This window comes from Musca autumnalis, unplaced genomic scaffold (genome assembly GCF_047663935.1).
Source record: "Musca autumnalis isolate F117 unplaced genomic scaffold, ASM4766393v1 scaffold_3, whole genome shotgun sequence".
Taxonomy (NCBI): domain Eukaryota; kingdom Metazoa; phylum Arthropoda; class Insecta; order Diptera; family Muscidae; genus Musca; species Musca autumnalis.
The window spans coordinates 126,045,467-126,062,061 of record NW_027411866.1 but is presented as its reverse complement, the minus strand read 5'-3'; the positions used below and the strand labels follow the sequence as shown (position 1 = coordinate 126,062,061).

General features: G+C 37.9%; 2 non-coding genes across 2 annotated transcripts; both read left to right on the top strand.

Moving 5' to 3' along the window:
- Positions 1-14,487: 14,487 nt before the first annotated feature.
- On the top strand, positions 14,488-14,559 carry TRNAG-UCC (transfer RNA glycine (anticodon UCC)). Its single transcript has one exon. It is a non-coding gene; the product is annotated as a tRNA-Gly (tRNA).
- Positions 14,560-15,071: 512 nt separating this feature from the next.
- On the top strand, positions 15,072-15,153 carry TRNAS-UGA (transfer RNA serine (anticodon UGA)). The gene has a single exon. It is a non-coding gene; the product is annotated as a tRNA-Ser (tRNA).
- Positions 15,154-16,595: the final 1,442 nt, after the last annotated feature.

Below are 16,595 nucleotides of genomic sequence, written 5' to 3'. Positions count from 1 at the left end.
GACGACGAATGGTGATATTGGCCACTTGGACAGAAGCGACACGATGAAGAAGATGGCGGCAGCTTTAACCAACTGCCCGATGATGAAGTGCTATGATGGTGGCAGATTTGGCACAACAACTGCCCGCTGATGACACTCTATGATGGCGGCAGCTTCGTCACAACAGCCGCCCGAAGCTCACAACGATGACACGTGGTGACGCTGTGCTGACACGGTCAACGTAGTCGGCGTTGGCGCAGCCCGAAGAATAGGGTGTATTTCTACAGCCCCAACTTGGTCCTGCGGTCAGTCGGCGTCGGCGCAGCCCGAAGAATAGGGTGTATTGCTACAGCCCTCACTTGGCCCTGCGGTCAGTCGGCGCAGCCCGAAGAATAGGGTGTATTGCTACAGCCCCCAATTGGCCCTGCGGTCAGTCGGCGTCGACACAGCCCGAAGAATAGGGTGTATTGCTACAGCCCCCATTTGACCCTGCTGTCAGTCGGCGCAGCCCAAAGAACAGGGTGTATTGCTACAGCCCCACTTGGCCCTGCGGTCAGTCAGGCGTCAACGCATCCCGAAAAATAGGGTGTATTGCTACAGCCTCCACTTGGCCCTGCGGTCAGTCCGGCGTCAACGCAGCCCGAAGAATAGGGTGTATTGCTACAGTCCTCACTTGGCCCTGCGCGCGGTCCAGTCACCACCAAAGAGTTAAGGCCTGTTGTTCAGCTTACAAAGGCTCAGACCAACCTTTTCTTCCTCCCAATCACACTTAACTCAACAGCCATCAACAGACGACTGTACAGAATGTGTGAAAAGCATAACGGCCGCTCACTCCATCCACTCACTGCTTTCCCAAAGGCAATGTTTACAGTAAGTTGTTCTGTCAGTGGTACTATTAATTGTCGCTTTAGTCTCATTATTAGCCGCCAGGGGTGCATGTATGTGTTGATGTTTAATATCCTCGCTAGGTGGTCTGTTTGACCGTTAATATTTAAATGATAATTTAAATAATTTATTATTTCAAATTCAAAGAAAATAAAGTTTAATTCATCCATTAAAGGTAAATGTATGAAAATTAATTACAAAACATAAAATAAACACATTAATATTCATAGATACATCAGTAAAATATTGAATAACTAAATAATATTTATATTGAACCCCAAAAACAAGTGTAGGGACTTTTGGGCGTTACAAAGACTAAATACTAAATTTCAGCCATTTCGATGGATTATTGTGGCCGCAACCTTCAAAATACCGAAAATCGGGAAGCACAGTTCTATGGGGGCTATATTAAGGCGAGGACATGTAGGTACTGTTCTATGGGGACTATATGAAGGCATGGACCTATACCGACAAATTTCATATGGAAAGGTTTATACCCCCAACGAAGACTAAATACCAAATTTCACCCATTTCAATGGATTATTGAGGCCACAACCTTCCAAATACCGAAAATAGGGAAGTACCGTTATATGGGGGCTATATGAAAGCGTGGATATATACACACAAAATTCTTGGGGAAAGTTTTTTTACCCCCAACGTAGACTAACGTAGCCATTTCGGTGTGATAATGAAGATAAACCCTTCAAAATACCGAAAATCGGCACGGTGCGCCTTAACTAATTTTAAATGGAAGGTACTTACACCTGGGAAGTCTTTGCAGATTCTAAAACTACTATGCTCATAGATGAGAAATATCAAGAAACAAAAAAATCGCCGGAGGGATTTTCAAATAAATCGCGATTTAAGTTCACATTTTTAGGGGTTCTTTAGGTTTCCACAATTTTGCTTGGAAACCGCGAGTCGTATGTAAATGGGCCTAAAGACAATGTTATAGCTGTGAAAATTCTCCGCAAGATAGACCTTTATGATATTTTCGTAGGTTTTACCCTTTTTGAGATATAGAAGTTCAAATTGAGACAATGCACTGACTGTATCGCCTCCATATAAAACAATGTCATTACTGCAATTTCCCAAATTAAACTTATATATCTTGAACATGGTACAACCTAAGAAAAAATAAATCATCCAATCTTGTAGAAAATTTTCACAGCTTCAACATTTTCTTTAGTACCATTTTGATATGACTTGCGGTTTCCAAGCAAAATCTTGAAGACTTAAGATAAAAACCTAAAAATTTGAACTGAACCTCTATATCTTAAAAATGGTAAAACCGACGAAAAAACCTAAAGGTCAGTCTTGTATAAACATTGCTGTTTCAGAATCCGCGAAATCTTCAAATTTGTAAGCGGTTTTCATCAAAAGTTAGTTAAGGCGCCCTGAGCATGATATTGTTTTATAAGGAGGCGATACAGTCAGTGCGTTGTCTCAATTTGAACTTCTATATCTCAAAAACGGTAAAACCAACAAAAATATCATTAAGGTCAATCTTGTGGAGAATTTTCGCAGCTACAAGATTTTCTTTAGGCCCATTTACATAGGACTCGCGGTTTCCAAGCAAAATCGTGAAAACCTAAAGAATCCCTAAAAATGTGAACTTAAATCGTGATTTATTTGAAAATCCCTCCGGCGATTTTTTTTTTTTTTTCTTGATATTTCTCATCTATGAGCATTGTAGTTTCAGAATCCTCAATAACTTCCCAGGTGTAAGCACCATCCATTTAAATTTGGTTAAGGCACACCCCATGGGGTGATACCGTTCTATGGGGGCTATATGAAGGCGTGGACCTATACGACAAATTTCATATGGAAAGGTTTATACCCCCAACGAAGACTAAATACCAAATTTCAGCCATTTCAATGGATTATTATGGCCACAACCTTCCAAATACCGAAAATCGGTAGGTAACGTTCTATGGGGGCTATAAGAAGGCGTGGACTTGTACAAACAAACTTCTTGGGGAAAGTTTTTTACCCCCAACGTAGACTAAGTACCAAATTTTAGCCATTTCGGTGTGATAATGAAGCTAAAACCTTCAAAATATCGAAAATCGGGTGGTACCGTTCTATGGGGACAGATATAGCCCATTTTCAATACCAAACATCCTAGGAGTAATAGAAACCTCTATACCAAATTACAAAGCTCTATCTTAAAAATTGCGGGCTGAATCTTATAATAATATCGTAATATCGACTTAGAATTTTACCCTGATCAAGAATATGTATACTCGTACTTTATAGGGTCTACGATGAATATTTCGATGTGTTACAAACGGAATGACAAATTTAATTGTACCTCCACGTTATGGTGGAGGGTATAAAAACGTTAAGTTTGACCGGGCCGAACTTTTCATACCATCCACTTTATAATATTCTGAACTAAAATGGAATAATTAGTTTTCATTCCTGTCAACAATTTAGGTGGATACATTTTATGACTACGGATACCCCAAATGTCTCAATTAGGTCAGAAAATACCTAAATATGTCTTCAATCGAGCGGCACATTTATATGGGCCCTATATCAAAATACCTAAAATCAGGAAGGAGCTATCGTTGTATGGGCCTATGTGGACAATTTTTGGTGGAGAAGTGTTATGACCTCCAAGAAACGCAAATGTCAAATTACAGATAGTTCAGTGAAAAAAATAGCTAATACCCTCAAAACACCGAAAATCAGGAGGTATCGTAGGTATTTTGAAGGTATAAGCGTCATTATCAAACCGAAATGAATGAAATTTGGTACAAAGTCTTCGATAAGTGAATTATCCGAATAGGTCCACGTTTTCTTATTGCACCCATAGAAGGGTCCATCTCGATTTCCGGTATTTTAAAGGTAATGGTCTCAATATGCCACCGTAATGGCTGATATTGGGTATTTATAAAACTTTCAACAAAACCTTCGGTATAGGTTCACATCTTCATATAGCTCCTATAGAACGGTCCCTCCCGATTTTCAGTATTTGGAAGCTTTCAGCCAAATGGAAGAAATTTGGTATTAAATCTTCCATAAATGATGATATACATCATTCCAGAAGAAAATGATCAGTATATGTCCACGTTTTCATATAGCTCTCATAGACGGGTATTTCAACGATTTTCGGGTAGTACCTTGGCTGGGTAATGTCACAATTTTCTGCATTCGACATCCCATCTTAAATAAATATCTAATCTACATTCTATATGGCATCTTGAACGCTGGCATCTTGTAACTGACCAAAGATTACCCAGGTTGTGATCTCCTACCTATCAGATATCCCCCAACACCGTGATGTCATGCGTAAGAGCGGCGTCTATCGGTGGGGTACCTATTAACTGTATTTGAACGCAGGCTCGTTGATACATGGGCGACTTAACGAGTAGCAAGCTTCACCGCCAAATACTTGCTGTGGTAAGTGGGCAATGCCACGGTCGACCTCTTGTCCTGACACTAAACCAATGCTGCATGGATATCAGAACTAAAAAAAAAACCAAGAGAGGGCTACAGTCGGACGGGACCGACCATGTGATAGCCTACACCACTTCCCCTGGACACTAGTTTTCCATTGAATTAATTTTATATGATACTATTAATTATAATACCCTTTCCACATAGTGGTGTAAGGTATAAGAACACCAAAAAAAAAAAACAGAAAGCAAAACTTCGACTTATGTTGGTGAGGATGCCTTGGCACAAGTGCTACTACCTCACTCTCAGTCACCTGTCGTTGCAACATACTAAAAATATTGACGAGGACGACAGCCAGTGACTCGACACGATTAACGACAGACACCGTAAAAAGCTCCCCAAAAGAATTGAGGATTTTTCCTCCGCCCACACAGCAGTGTGGAACGGAATCAAGTTGACAGTGTGGACGACTTAACCTTGACTAATGATGAGAATGGGCACAACTATTGTTACTTTCAAAAGTCGAGCTTATTCCCAAGGGTAGTGAGTGGTGTAGGGTATCGTATCCTATTTTGCCCTCTGCGGGTTTTGAACACACGAACTTCTGAACTTGTTCATCAACATTTCTTCGTAAACAAAAAACTCCCATGCCGACGGTGAGCTTTGAACACACAACCCTAGGATTTGTAGTCGGACACATAAGCTCTGTGCCACCGTACTCATTACTTAGTAATGAGTAAAGTAAGTTGTTATGTGTAAACCATTATGTATGTACTGCCAGATAATGCGGAGAGTAATGAGCTCTCATTACTCGGTAATGCATCAAGTAATGACATGTCCTTACCAAATTTTTTCTGGGTTAACCTTTAGGGCACCAACAAAGAATTTAAATTATGCAGAATGATCTGCTGCACTTTTCAAACGAATTTATCGATTCAGATTATGCCATTCGAAATGTTCTGTGTAATTGTCATCAATACTGCCGTTATGTGAAGTAGGATTATAAACCCCACACTATCAAATCGCATTCGAAAACTTTACTATTTTTTTACGTTTCTATTCAATTCATAAATAAATTTATTTGCATTGTCAAATAAACGATTTTAACAATTTATCCTGGTTATCAAACAACGAAAGACAAGATTAAACCATCAACAACTCAACGCATTTGTGGACCAGAAATGAAAAACAACGCAGACGCCATTCAGTATGGCTGGAATTGTTGGAAGCAGCATTCGAATCAGCAGCAAATATTAAGACATTTGGCCACATAAAGTCATAATGTTGTCGCTTTAATGTGTAAGCCACAAACTTGCAGACATACTTGTGTGAGAATAGCTAACTGGCTGTCTGTATGGCTAGCTGGTTGGCTGACTAGTTGTTTAGTTGGATGGCCACTTGGAAAGGGGTTACACAGCCAAACATGACATAAACAAATGTTAATCCATTAAGGCGCTGTCAATAGGAAAATATGTCAAAAACAAATTGATCAACAGACCAACCAAGCAACCGACCGACCAAACAACTTTGCAGTTGGAACGCATGGTGTAATGTTAAACCAACTTAAACTGAACCCAGATCACTTTATTATAGTCATGCAATAAGCATACACACACATACATACATAAAATCTTATTCCATCTTCGTAAGAAAATTATGTTATTGTTTTTTAAAGAAAACCGAAGAAAACTCGAAAGATTAAACAAACTTTTCCAGAAGATGCAGCTGTAGTAAAAAGATGTATAGTAAATCCAGCATTTAAACTGGCATAGCCTCTGGTGGCAATTGTATTGAGACATACACGTAATAAGTAACATGTTAATTAAGTTAGTGCTTGTAAACCAAAAAAATAGGGGAACGCTGGATATCGATGTTTTGTAACAAATCAACTTTCATTAATCGTCACGTGGACACAGTGATTTTAAAGCAGTCAGTCCATTAAGAATTTTGTCAGAACGTAAGATAATTCCAACTGATAAGATCTAACCTTAAGATGGTGTGGAAATTTGAGATTAACAATTTGCACGCAACTTATCTACGAAATTCCTACTTCAAGAACAGGACGAACCCCTATCGTGGTCCATAAAGAGGTGACGACCGAGGGAACCTGTTAAGACACAACCTTCAAAAAACACTGTGAAGAAGCCGAGAAAGGCAAAGAAAGTATTCAAATTTAACGCAACTGTTTCTCTTGGATCAGCTGATGAATAAAAGAAAACCATCCAACGTAGGTGCATTCGCAAGCATACGGAGCAACGATGGTGTTCAAAGCTTCTCAATCGACCTTTCCAAATCAGAACCAATGGTTGTAAAAAGGGATGAGGTTGTCCGAGGAATAGCCTCCTGTCGCTAAAAAGTTGAAACTGTCACAGCCGGTACATTCGCCTACGTCGTACGCCTCGGTGACGAAGAATGTTAGTGGGAAGATCAAAATCCCAAAATCTCTTCAGTCAGTGCAACTTTGTAGAAACCTTGTATGTCTGCAAAGTAGAGCTGGGATAAAGCGAAGCTCAGCTCTACGCAGTTACCATGCTCGTCTAACCCGAAGAATGTTTGCAATACGGCGCGACGAATTGTTCCAAATAATATCCGGCTAGCAGTCATCGACAAGGCTGATCCCAATGGGTGCATCGGTGAATGTCATTGGTTGCTGGTGGAACGCCATCAGGAGGAGGAACCCATACTCCTCCTCCTTTAATGGAGTTGAAGATAAATCTACACCGCTGTAAAGCTGCTGCTTCTTAAACCCTGCATTTATATCACCCTAGTTCAGGGACCTTATTTGTACAAAATTAAGGCGAGCAGACTACACAGAAACATTTTAAAAAAGCTTTAGGTGATTTTCACCGTATTGACCAAAGAACAAGTAAGCACTAGTCAGATGTGCTGACGGATATATATCATCAGCCTCTTACCAAAAAAATAAGCAAACAAGTTCCCTTCAAAATTCCTGGAATCTGTAGGTACCGTAATGTGAAGCTATACGAAATCACTGGCGTTTACCAACAATTTCCAAATTATGTGTGGAAGATACTCGAAGGAGCAGATCCATATTGGAACTCGATCTATATCTAGAAGGAATAATATGATGTACTAAATTCGGACCAAATCGGTTGCTCCCTTCGAGAGTTATCGTTAACACCATTTTATAGAAAGTTTTTGAACTTTTGTGATAACTGAAGGTGTGGACAGATATAGCCCATCTTCGAACTTAAACTAAGTTTGGGCAAAACATTACGAAGCTCAATGTTTGGTACGAATTGGGAGTTATCTTGTGAACCACCCAACCAGACAAATGAAAAGGGGTTAACATACTTAGCTGGCCAATTACAGAACATTTGTTCCATAAGACAAACTAAGAAAAGATTTCCAACTCTCTCTGTTTGGTGCTTCGCTTTCTGGAATACAGCGCCTTGTCATACTTTCATCCACTTGTTTGCGCAATCTATTCTTTGGCCTGCCAATTCTGCGTGCACCGTCATGCTGCCCGAATTTATACGCCTTTTTAGCGAGTTTATCATAGCTCATTCTATTGATATGGCCTAGCCAACGCAATCCTTGCATCTCGATACGTTTATCCATAGATCTTTCAAAGATTTTTTCTCTCAAACACACCAAGCGCTGCCTTGTCCGTGTTTTGTAAAGCGTTGTTTTTGTTTGACGATATGTGGCTTTATTCCTAAACGGCCTACTCAGCCCGAAGTAGCATCTGTTGGCCAACACTATTATTTTTCGTATTTCACAACTGATGTTGTTGGTTGTGTTTACGGCGGTGACGAGGTAGACGAAGTCCCTTACTACATCAAAATTATAGGAACCAACGTCAACTGTTGGCCCGATCTCTATGGACGCATTGCGCGACGACACCATTAACTTTGTCTTCTCGCCGTTTACCGCCAGACCCACTTTAGCAGATTCCCTTTCGACTTTTTCAAAGGTATCAGTTACTTCCTTTACTGATCGACCTATGATGTCAATGTCATCGGCATAAGGAAATAACATATGGCTGTTTGTTTATATTGTGCCACTTCTTGTCACCTTCGCATCTCGTATAACCTTTTCCAGCAGAATGTTGAAAAGATCACACGAGAGGCCATCACCTTGTCACCCTGTCTGAAATTTCTTTTGGTACCAAGCTCTTCGGAGATGTTCTTTCCTATTTTAACTGACGATCGAGTATCAGTTAATGTCATTCTACAAAGCCAGATGAGCTTTGCAGGGTTACGAAATTCAGACATGGCTTGGAATACCTTTGAACGTAGGGGGCTGTCGAAGGCTGCTTTGTAATCAACAAAAAGGTAAGTGTCGATCTGCATCTCTTGGGTCTTCTCCAGGATTTGCCGCAGGGTAAATATCTGGTCAATGGTGGATTTGCCAGATCTAAAGCCGCATTAGTATGGCCCAATTATTTCATTAACCATAGGCTTTTGTCGTTCGCACATTATCCCTGACACTATCTTGTAGGCAATAGACTTATGCCCCTATAATTAGAGCATACATTCTCATCTCCTTTCTTGTGGACAGGGCACAGGATGCTCAAGTTCCAGTCGTCGGGTATTCGTTCTTCCTGTCAGATGGTGCCAACTAGCTGATGAATATTCCTTATCAGCGTGTCGCCTCCGGTTTTGAACAGCTCGGCTGGTAAGCCATCGGTTCCTGCTGCCTTATTATTCTTCAGCCGATTTATTGCTGTCTTTACCTCATCTTGGCTGGGCGGTATACATTCAATACCATCTACTGGGATTGGATCTGTGGTATCTTCGCCGTCTTCGCTACTATCGGATACCAACAGAACAGAGAAATGTTCTCTCCATATCCTGAGCACACTACTTGTATCAGTTACCAAATTACCTTGCATGTTGCAGTTTGATGTTTCACTCTTTGGTAGAACTTTCGGACTTCATTCTGATTCCTGTACATTACGATTTCTCACACTCCCTTCTTTCCATTTCTCTCTTTTTCCTGCGGAAAAGACGTTTCTCCTCTCTCTCCTTTTCTCCCGATACCTCTCTCGTGCGCTACGCGTTGCTACTGATTGTAGAGTAGTCCTACATGTCGCATTTTTCTCTTCGGTAGCACCACGACACTCCCGGTCATACCATGGATTCCTTGGTGGAGGTCTCTGGTATCCAAGTATGGATTTTACTGCTGTTTGCATGGAGTGAGCAATATTTTGCCATTGTGCTGACATGTTATCGGGACGAGGGTTAAATCGACTCCAAATTGTGTGAAATGAATTTCCTTCAGACATACATGGAATCTAAAACCGTTATTTCCAGTAGGCAACATGTTTGGTCGTTAGGCTAAAGGCTGAGGTATAAAAATAGCAACATTTCGAGGTATTGCATTACTTTTTATTAAAGGTGGTACACAAACTTCAGACCCCGTACAGCATTTTGCATCAGTTAAAAAAAAACAAGTAAGAAAAGCATTAAGTTCGGTCGTGCCGAACTTTTTATACACTCCACCACAAATTTCAGCCATTTCGGTGGATTAATGTGGCCACAACCTTCAAAATACCGAAATGCGGAAGGTACCGTTCTATGGGGGCTATATGATGGCGTGGACCTATACGCCTAAAGAAGACTAAATATCAAATTTCAGCCATCTCGGTGAGATAATGAGGCTAAAACGTTCAAAATATCGAAAATCGGGAGATATTGTATTATGTGGGGCTATATCAACACGTGGACCTATATAAACATTTTATGGTAGAAATGTTTCTTAGCCTCTGGAAACACAAAATACAAAGTTACAACCGATTCTTCGGTCAAATGGGTCTAATACATTCAAAATATATTCAAATGACGCGTACTTTATAAGGGGCATTATGTGGGGGCTATACCAAAACGTGGACCTATATAACCGAACTTTGGTAGGAATGTTTTCTGGCCTCTGAAGACACAAAATACCAAATTACAACCATTTCTGTGGTCAAATGGGTCTAATACATTCAAAATATATTAAAATGACGCGTACTTTATATGGGGCCTTATATGGGGGCTATACCAAAACGTGGACCTATATAACCCAACTTTGGTAGGAATATTTTTTGGCCTCTGGAGACACAAAGTACCAAATTACAACCAATTCGGTGGTAAAATGGGCCAAATATCTTAAAAATTCCTTAAAACGCGACGCGTCACGCGTCATTTTGTATGGGGGCTATACGAAAGCGTGGACCTACATAGCCCGCTTTCAATACCAAAAGTCCTACGTACATATTATATATTTTCCCAAAGTTTCATCAACCTACGTCAATCCGTTCGGACGCTAGAGTGATTTCCACAGACGGACAGACAGACAGACGGACGGACATGGCTATATCGATGTAGAATTGCACGCTGATTAAGAATATATATACTTTGTGGGGTCTACAATGATTATTTCGAGTAGTTACAAACGTAGTGACAAACTTAATATACCCCCATCCTATGGTGGAGGGTATAAAAACTGGGAATTTCTCTATGATGGTTTAAAAACTTTTCTATAAAGGTTGCGAAATTGTCTAGCATGAGGTAAATGTAGTTATTTGCAAACAAACCATAATGATAAAGAAACCCAATTATATATTCGACAGTAGTTCTGTTATTTAACCCCTATATTGCGATAATTTGCATAAAGGGAGAGGTCAAGAGTTAGTTTTCAAGTTTCGCATTCTTAATTTGTAGGAATATTAAAAATATGGAACAAAAAGTAAATTTGAATTTTTTCCCACAAAAGTGTTGGCCAATTTCATCCGCTAAATACTATCCTATTATTATCCAAGACGATTGACGTTTTTCTTCATCAAACCCTTTACTTTGTGCAACATTTTGTCAGTATTGAATTAAAATTGCGAAATCCAGCTTTTTTATGATTACACCATTATGCTCGCGAAAACACCAACTTCGGATTTGTTAGTAATACTTGGTTTACATTCGGCATCATTTCGTCATCACAGTACTCATGATATACAACCCTGTTTTTGCCTAAAAAAGTACCAAAAGTTGCAACACTTTTCACGTAGCAACCAAAAAAATTTAATATCAAAATTTGTAAACAAAGTAAACAATTAAATTTCTTTGTTACAATGTAAAATTTTCATTATGTTCCCTACTTTTTTCGTCGTAAAATTAGGAAATGAGCGAAATGTGAAAAAATACTTTCCCATACAAATTCGTTCAAACAGTGCGAGAACGAAAAAATGGCAGAAATTGCAAAAACTCTAGCAGAAATGTGAAAATCAACGTATTAGGCAATCGGATGACTGCAAACAAGCTGCTAGTTTCTACTCAGCCGAATTTGTTTAGCAGAAAATGTTATTCTGCTCCATATTTATTTAAAGAAAAGAGCGAGTTAAGTACGGGAACGTGTTTCTGGATCAAAACGGGACAAAAATAATGCACGTAGTACCAGTTTGTAGGTTCTGGAACACAACCTTATGCCTGTTCCAGAACCTGCAAGAAACTACAAAATTTTACTACGATAACAATGTTTCCTTTATGTCATCAAAAGAAAAAAAATAGTACAAATTTTTAGATTCTTGCATTTCTGAAACAGACCATTTATCAATCATCGTTATTGTAAATTTTTTAGTATAATACACAGGAATTATGACATATGATGCCAGTTCCAGAACCTACAATTTTATCGAAAAAATAGTAACAATTTGTAGATTCTTGAAGTACTACGCAAAAAAAGCAGTAAATTTCTATATTGTCGTATATTTTTAACGACAAATTAAAATTGCAAAACCTTGTTTTGAAAATTCATGTTCGATCAGCTGCACATATGCATCTACCTTGATTACTGTGATATGTTTGAAATCAACAAAAAATTAGTGTAAACAACGGGATGTATTTCAGGATTTCGTGAAATCCAGTGGATTTCGGAGCATAAGTATAAACCAGCTATAAGACAGTTGTTAATCACCCATTGAAGTTTTGAGAGACTAGTTAATCATTCTATCAGCTGTTTATCCTCTGCAGTTCGGGTTTGATTGTGATTTGCCGTAGGGAGGACGCCATCAAAGTTCACGCAATCGGGTTAGTGGCTTTGGGATCCTTAGATAGTATCTTGCGAAACATAAGCGTTTCTTTAACTCCCTCTATACACTCACTAAAACTCTAAAAACTATACATGATCTCACCTTGTACAAATTCGAGTCGGAGAACAAAGAACACAGTCGCGCCAATTTTAAATTTTAAACAAACATATAACGCGTCGCAATAACATAAAATAAATTTTGTGGAAAACTAATGCCTAGGGCAACTGGTGTAGGGTATCGCATGATCGGCCCCGTCCTACTACACTATGCAACACTGAAAATGCAAACAACTTCTGGTATGTATTTTTTGAAAGTACATATTTAGACTACAAAAACCCTGGTTGGGTTTTGTCCTGTCAGATCCAGTTCAGATTTTATGGCCTCATCTAAACCGGGCTAAAACTACACTTTTTTGCATTTATCAGGCCTTTATCTCAGAAACGAATAGGAATTTGGCCTTGCTGTCTTTAGCAATATTGTAGCCCTAAACTCGTAGAACTTATCTTTTGAAAAAACCACATAGGAAAAACTCCATCTACACGCAGAGAAAAAATATTTTTCGCTTTTGTTGGAACAAAAATATATGTTTTGGTTCCAAAAATGTATTTGTTTTGTTCAAACATTGTAATCCAAATCCAAAAATACCATCTTTTGTTCCAAACATAGAAAACAAAAACAACTTTCGAATTTCCGCAATATTGTTAAAATAGTTAACAATACCGATTGTAGGAACTATCATAATCTAATTTTGTTTACAAAAAGTATTGTCAATACAGAAAACGAGCCCAGAAATTTTTGATTTGAGTGCATATACTTCTCATATACACTTTTCGCATAACTTGGATATAAATGTCGCGTATAATATTGCAATCATTGATGAACACAATACATGGTTTGCTGCATTGGCTGACAACAAAGACAAACAAAAAGCCACAAGAACCCACCACGACATAAGGAATAATTAAACACCATAACAAACATGAAAAGGAAAGAAGAATGAAACAAAACAGAAACAAATTAAAAACAAGAGTCTCACAAGTACATACACACAAAAACAGAGGTAAAGGCAGCATGTCATACAAACACACCACAACTCACCAAAATTGTTTTTTCAACACGGCATCGAATAGCGAGAGAAGAGAAACAAATTTTCGAAGAAAAGAGAGAAATATTGTTCAGTTGACACAAACTATTTTTGGATTTACAATACTACATGAGGAATCCAACAATATGTTAACAATACATATTTTGCTCTTGGAATATTGTTGGATCAAACATATTTTTTTCTCTGCGTGTAGGGCATCAAAATCTATAAAATATAGAAAATTTTACATAATAGCTGAAATTCTGGTCAGTATTGGCTAAACTATTGGGAGTTGAACCAAATAACCTTCAGCAAAAATCTTCCAAATAAAGTTCTCAACAATTCTTTAGAACATTCTGAAACTCTAAAATGCTTACTTCATGTTGTTTCAGCGGTATTTTGCATCACATCTTTTACAACACGTATTTCAAACACAGTTCACACCAACAGTTTATTCTCGCATTTCGGATTTCACTACATTATTGACATTTTTATAAAATAGTCGTTGAAAAATGTACTGAAAACCACGGCATAGAGGCATTTTACAACAATGACATGTTCCGAAGAGTTGTGTATCACATTCCGGGGAATATTTTTCCAAAAGAAAATATTCAGAAAAAATTAACGGTTTTGGGGATACGGTGCGAAATGTATAAAAATTGTGAAATTTTTGCATATATTTTGAAATTTGAGGCAATAAATATAGTCTTTCGAGCTCGTTATTTCTCCAAATATTTTATTCTTGTCCTTATCTACAAATTTGGTCAGAGGTCGGAAGAAGATTCGCATTGGTTTCAGAGATATAGCCCCGAATTTCTTTAAAAACTCTATATTTAACCATATTTAAATGGGGCCATAAAATCCGAGCTGGATCTGACACAACAAAACCCAACTAAGGGTTTTTGTCCTTTGGGTCTGTACTTTCAAAAAATCCTCGGTTCGAATTGTTTGCACAAGATCACCTTAAAAATGTTGCACAGTGATATAGCCCTCTCTTACTTGTTTTTATCCAAAATTGGAACTGAAAATCGTTTTCAAACTTGAATTTCACTGCGTTTGGAAACCTTTGTTTTGTCACTACTATTATGTTTACCAGCATCCAGGAGCGTCGGTGGTGTAATGGTCAGCATAGTTGCCTTCCAAGCAGTTGATCCGGGTTCGATTCCCGGCCGACGCACACTTTTTTGTAAGCAATATTTTTTATTTAGATATAAATAATTACTATTACATACTATTCTATATGAAATTGTATTCAACCAATAGTGCGATTCTGCAACAAGTTAGCAGGTGAACATCGGTATTTGAAGATGTTTTAAGTCTCCCTAAATTTTATTACATATTAGCAAATATTTTCCGTCTGTTAACGAACAAAAGAAAGGTTTCGTTAAGACCTTCTAATAGCAACAATGCAGCTAAACCGCATTTAAAATTGCAATTTCTTCCGATTACTTTTGGTAACAAAACCCAGTTACAGAATTCCCCCATGAGTTTGTAGTTGTAGTTAAGGTAATTATTTAGTTTATGTGAATAAATTAAATCATTCATCTGTAATAAAAACTGAAATAAATCATCATATAAAACATCGTTTGGAATTTGGGATTTTTTTAAGTTTTAACTTTTAATATTGAGCCCTCATTGGGAAGGGGTAAACAAACATGCGTTCTCAGATTCGACATGCATATAATGTCAGCTGCGGTGTCCGAGTGGTTAAGGAGATGGACTTGAAATCCATTGGGTTCTACCCGCACAGGTTCGAATCCTGTCCGCAGCGAAAAGTCTTTTATATATCCTCTACTATAGTATGCAGGATATATTAATATTGTGTGTTTCCGTTTGTAAAAGAGTATAAATAAATAAATAAGTAAATAAAATAAAGAGTATAAATAAAGTAAACTATAGGCATGACTATAGTGACTAGTTACTAGTATAGTCGTGTTATTCTAGCATCCAAACCAATTGAGAGGTAGAGGAGCCTAATAACTCGAAATGATTCGTTCTTTGCAAAAATCTGCTGATTATTATTATGCTCATCTCGAAAAAGAAAAACAACTGAAAATCATAAACACAGATTAATCACCACCCTCTACGTTTTATTTTGTCCGTTGGCGGGATTGAACGCGCGACCTTCGGTTTTGAAGTTAAACACACTACTCACTAAGCAACAGCTGATAAAAGTGCAGGCCGTTTAAAGGCTTAAATCTACACATTAACAACGCACGATTTTGTAGTCGTTATTGAACAATACTCATTACTTTGGAAGGAGTCCAATAAGTAGTTTTGAAATAAATTTCTGCAGAAAATAGCCTGCTTACATTTCTTTGTAAAGTTTTTTTTTTTAAGAAGGAAATTACTATAGTTGCTACTAAGAAAATGTTAAAAATATGCAACACAATTGTTGACTCAAATTCAAACAATATTTAATAAATATTCAATCGGAAGTTTGTCTGTGTGCGTTTTATTCCCATCCGTCCACAGAAATTTCTATAGAAATTACAAAAGAAGTTTATATAGAATTTTTTATAGAAAGTACCAAAGAAGTTTCTTTACAACTTTTATAGAAATTGATATAGAAGTTTCAACAGAATTGCTATTGAAGTTTCTACAGAATTGCTATATTCACTACCGTGAATTTCTTTAAAAAGTTCATGCAATTAGGCGTTCTTAGATCGAATTCCCCACTAGAGCAACCTTATGATTTTATACGATCTAGAAACGCATAATTTCATGAATTTTTTTTATGAAATTCACGATAGTGTGGACAGCGACTAAAGAAGTTTCGATAGAACTTATATAGAAGTTTCTACAGAGTTTTATAAAACTTATTACACTGTGCAACACTGAAAATGCAAACAACTTCTAGTGGGCATTTTCTGAAAGTACATATTAAGACTACAAAACCCCTAGTTGGGTTTCGTGTTTTTAGGTCGGGTTTGGATTTAATGGTCTCATCTATACCGGGCTAAAACGACCCTTTTTTAATTGATTCGTGCATTATCTCAGAAACTAATAAGAATTTTGCTTTGCGGTCTTCAGCAATATTGTAGTCCTAAAGTAGTAGAACTTATATGTCTGACATACGAACTACGAAAAACTGCATATAGCGCATCAAAATTGATAAAATATTGGAAAGATTACATAATTTCTGGAATTATGGTCAGTAACTGCCAAGCTATTGAGAGTTGAACCAAGTAGCCTTTCGCAAAAACTTTCCAA